The following is a 5564-nucleotide window of genomic DNA, read 5'->3' as shown; positions in this document are numbered from 1 at the left end:
AGAAAATCGTGTTTTAAGTTTTGGGAAAAAAGTGAATGTTACAGGAAACATAGGTGCCTATGGATGCGAAATGTTTTTGATATGCTGCAATTGTTGCCCATCACGAGAGAGGGTATGAGACGAAATTTGGGACCTCTAGCCCTTCGGGAAGTATTTTTAATCATTTTTTGAAAATTACAGAAATTGGTCGGGAAAATGGCAGAGTCCACACTTTTCAAAGCCGTGCACCTGGTGATTGAAAACGTGCATCTGGTAACCCAAAAATTCAAATATGGTTCTAAATACACTTGCAGGTGTTCCAGACATCCATGCCCGCTATGGGAGCACCCTACTACGGCCCTCTATCAATGGGGGCCCGTCCTGAGTGCTTTATTTACTGTTTAAAATTTCACGATGGATACTGATTGCTATACAAGCGGTAACCCAAAAACACAAATATGGTCATAAATGCATTTAACGGTCATTCTGATTTTAATGCCCGCTATAGGAGCACCCTACTACGGCCCTCTTTCACTCAGGGCCGTCCTGGGTGCTTTATGGACTGTTTGACAAGTGCTGGAGGAGGAAATAGAGCCGTGCACCTGGTGATTGAAACCGTGCATCTGGTAACCCAAAAACACAAATATGGTCATAAATGCATTTAACGGTCATTCTGATTTTAATGCCCGCTATAGGAGCACCCTACTACGGCCCTCTTTCACTCAGGGCCGTCCTGGGTGCTTTATGGACTGTTTGACAAGTGCTGGAGGAGGAAATAGAGCCGTGCACCTGGTGATTGAAACCGTGCATCTGGTAACCCAAAAACACAAATATGGTCATAAATGCATTTAACGGTCATTCTGATTTTAATGCCCGCTATAGGAGCACCCTACTACGGCCCTCTTTCACTCAGGGCCGTCCTGGGTGCTTTATGGACTGTTTGACAAGTGCTGGAGGAGGAAATAGAGCCGTGCACCTGGTGATTGAAACCGTGCACCTGGTGATTGAAAACGTGCATCTGGTAACCCAAAAATTCAAATATGGTCCTAAATGCATTTAAGGGTCATTCTGATATTAATGCCCGCTATGGAAACACCCTACTACGGCCCTCTCTCTGTCGGGGGCGACCTGAGTGCATTATGGACACTTTGAAATTTCACGATGGATACTGATTGCTATACAAGCGGTAACCCAAAAACACAAATATGGTCATAAATGCATTTAACGGTCATTCTGATTTTAATGCCCGCTATAGGAGCACCCTACTACGGCCCTCTTTCACTCAGGGCCGTCCTGGGTGCTTTATGGACTGTTTGACAAGTGCTGGAGGAGGAAATAGAGCCGTGCACCTGGTGATTGAAACCGTGCATCTGGTAACCCAAAAACACAAATATGGTCATAAATGCATTTAACGGTCATTCTGATTTTAATGCCCGCTATAGGAGCACCCTACTACGGCCCTCTTTCACTCAGGGCCGTCCTGGGTGCTTTATGGACTGTTTGACAAGTGCTGGAGGAGGAAATAGAGCCGTGCACCTGGTGATTGAAACCGTGCATCTGGTAACCCAAAAACACAAATATGGTCATAAATGCATTTAACGGTCATTCTGATTTTAATGCCCGCTATAGGAGCACCCTACTACGGCCCTCTTTCACTCAGGGCCGTCCTGGGTGCTTTATGGACTGTTTGACAAGTGCTGGAGGAGGAAATAGAGCCGTGCACCTGGTGATTGAAACCGTGCACCTGGTGATTGAAAACGTGCATCTGGTAACCCAAAAATTCAAATATGGTCCTAAATGCATTTAAGGGTCATTCTGATATTAATGCCCGCTATGGAAACACCCTACTACGGCCCTCTCTCTGTCGGGGGCGACCTGAGTGCATTATGGACACTTTGAAATTTCACGATGGATACTGATTGCTATACAAGCGGTAACCCAAAAACACAAATATGGTCATAAATGCATTTAACGGTCATTCTGATTTTAATGCCCGCTATAGGAGCACCCTACTACGGCCCTCTTTCACTCAGGGCCGTCCTGGGTGCTTTATGGACTGTTTGACAAGTGCTGGAGGAGGAAATAGAGCCGTGCACCTGGTGATTGAAACCGTGCATCTGGTAACCCAAAAACACAAATATGGTCATAAATGCATTTAACGGTCATTCTGATTTTAATGCCCGCTATAGGAGCACCCTACTACGGCCCTCTTTCACTCAGGGCCGTCCTGGGTGCTTTATGGACTGTTTGACAAGTGCTGGAGGAGGAAATAGAGCCGTGCACCTGGTGATTGAAACCGTGCATCTGGTAACCCAAAAACACAAATATGGTCATAAATGCATTTAACGGTCATTCTGATTTTAATGCCCGCTATAGGAGCACCCTACTACGGCCCTCTTTCACTCAGGGCCGTCCTGGGTGCTTTATGGACTGTTTGACAAGTGCTGGAGGAGGAAATAGAGCCGTGCACCTGGTGATTGAAACCGTGCACCTGGTGATTGAAAACGTGCATCTGGTAACCCAAAAATTCAAATATGGTCCTAAATGCATTTAAGGGTCATTCTGATATTAATGCCCGCTATGGAAACACCCTACTACGGCCCTCTCTCTGTCGGGGGCGACCTGAGTGCATTATGGACACTTTGAAATTTCACGATGGATACTGATTGCTATACAAGCGGTAACCCAAAAACACAAATATGGTCATAAATGCATTTAACGGTCATTCTGATTTTAATGCCCGCTATAGGAGCACCCTACTACGGCCCTCTTTCACTCAGGGCCGTCCTGGGTGCTTTATGGACTGTTTGACAAGTGCTGGAGGAGGAAATAGAGCCGTGCACCTGGTGATTGAAACCGTGCATCTGGTAACCCAAAAACACAAATATGGTCATAAATGCATTTAACGGTCATTCTGATTTTAATGCCCGCTATAGGAGCACCCTACTACGGCCCTCTTTCACTCAGGGCCGTCCTGGGTGCTTTATGGACTGTTTGACAAGTGCTGGAGGAGGAAATAGAGCCGTGCACCTGGTGATTGAAACCGTGCACCTGGTGATTGAAAACGTGCATCTGGTAACCCAAAAATTCAAATATGGTCCTAAATGCATTTAAGGGTCATTCTGATATTAATGCCCGCTATGGAAACACCCTACTACGGCCCTCTCTCTGTCGGGGGCGACCTGAGTGCATTATGGACACTTTGAAATTTCACGATGGATACTGATTGCTATACAAGCGGTAACCCAAAAACACAAATATGGTCATAAATGCATTTAACGGTCATTCTGATTTTAATGCCCGCTATAGGAGCACCCTACTACGGCCCTCTTTCACTCAGGGCCGTCCTGGGTGCTTTATGGACTGTTTGACAAGTGCTGGAGGAGGAAATAGAGCCGTGCACCTGGTGATTGAAACCGTGCATCTGGTAACCCAAAAACACAAATATGGTCATAAATGCATTTAACGGTCATTCTGATTTTAATGCCCGCTATAGGAGCACCCTACTACGGCCCTCTTTCACTCAGGGCCGTCCTGGGTGCTTTATGGACTGTTTGACAAGTGCTGGAGGAGGAAATAGAGCCGTGCACCTGGTGATTGAAACCGTGCACCTGGTGATTGAAAACGTGCATCTGGTAACCCAAAAATTCAAATATGGTCCTAAATGCATTTAAGGGTCATTCTGATATTAATGCCCGCTATGGAAACACCCTACTACGGCCCTCTCTCTGTCGGGGGCGACCTGAGTGCATTATGGACACTTTGAAATTTCACGATGGATACTGATTGCTATACAAGCGGTAACCCAAAAACACAAATATGGTCATAAATGCATTTAACGGTCATTCTGATTTTAATGCCCGCTATAGGAGCACCCTACTACGGCCCTCTTTCACTCAGGGCCGTCCTGGGTGCTTTATGGACTGTTTGACAAGTGCTGGAGGAGGAAATAGAGCCGTGCACCTGGTGATTGAAACCGTGCATCTGGTAACCCAAAAACACAAATATGGTCATAAATGCATTTAACGGTCATTCTGATTTTAATGCCCGCTATAGGAGCACCCTACTACGGCCCTCTTTCACTCAGGGCCGTCCTGGGTGCTTTATGGACTGTTTGACAAGTGCTGGAGGAGGAAATAGAGCCGTGCACCTGGTGATTGAAACCGTGCACCTGGTGATTGAAAACGTGCATCTGGTAACCCAAAAATTCAAATATGGTCCTAAATGCATTTAAGGGTCATTCTGATATTAATGCCCGCTATGGAAACACCCTACTACGGCCCTCTCTCTGTCGGGGGCGACCTGAGTGCATTATGGACACTTTGAAATTTCACGATGGATACTGATTGCTATACAAGCGGTAACCCAAAAACACAAATATGGTCATAAATGCATTTAACGGTCATTCTGATTTTAATGCCCGCTATAGGAGCACCCTACTACGGCCCTCTTTCACTCAGGGCCGTCCTGGGTGCTTTATGGACTGTTTGACAAGTGCTGGAGGAGGAAATAGAGCCGTGCACCTGGTGATTGAAACCGTGCATCTGGTAACCCAAAAACACAAATATGGTCATAAATGCATTTAACGGTCATTCTGATTTTAATGCCCGCTATAGGAGCACCCTACTACGGCCCTCTTTCACTCAGGGCCGTCCTGGGTGCTTTATGGACTGTTTGACAAGTGCTGGAGGAGGAAATAGAGCCGTGCACCTGGTGATTGAAACCGTGCACCTGGTGATTGAAAACGTGCATCTGGTAACCCAAAAATTCAAATATGGTCCTAAATGCATTTAAGGGTCATTCTGATATTAATGCCCGCTATGGAAACACCCTACTACGGCCCTCTCTCTGTCGGGGGCGACCTGAGTGCATTATGGACACTTTGAAATTTCACGATGGATACTGATTGCTATACAAGCGGTAACCCAAAAACACAAATATGGTCATAAATGCATTTAACGGTCATTCTGATTTTAATGCCCGCTATAGGAGCACCCTACTACGGCCCTCTTTCACTCAGGGCCGTCCTGGGTGCTTTATGGACTGTTTGACAAGTGCTGGAGGAGGAAATAGAGCCGTGCACCTGGTGATTGAAACCGTGCATCTGGTAACCCAAAAACACAAATATGGTCATAAATGCATTTAACGGTCATTCTGATTTTAATGCCCGCTATAGGAGCACCCTACTACGGCCCTCTTTCACTCAGGGCCGTCCTGGGTGCTTTATGGACTGTTTGACAAGTGCTGGAGGAGGAAATAGAGCCGTGCACCTGGTGATTGAAACCGTGCATCTGGTAACCCAAAAACACAAATATGGTCATAAATGCATTTAACGGTCATTCTGATTTTAATGCCCGCTATAGGAGCACCCTACTACGGCCCTCTTTCACTCAGGGCCGTCCTGGGTGCTTTATGGACTGTTTGACAAGTGCTGGAGGAGGAAATAGAGCCGTGCACCTGGTGATTGAAACCGTGCACCTGGTGATTGAAAACGTGCATCTGGTAACCCAAAAATTCAAATATGGTCCTAAATGCATTTAAGGGTCATTCTGATATTAATGCCCGCTATGGAAACACCCTACTAC

This window comes from Oncorhynchus kisutch, unplaced genomic scaffold (genome assembly GCF_002021735.2).
Source record: "Oncorhynchus kisutch isolate 150728-3 unplaced genomic scaffold, Okis_V2 scaffold399, whole genome shotgun sequence".
NCBI lineage: Eukaryota > Metazoa > Chordata > Actinopteri > Salmoniformes > Salmonidae > Oncorhynchus > Oncorhynchus kisutch.
This window is presented reverse-complemented; position numbering follows the sequence as displayed.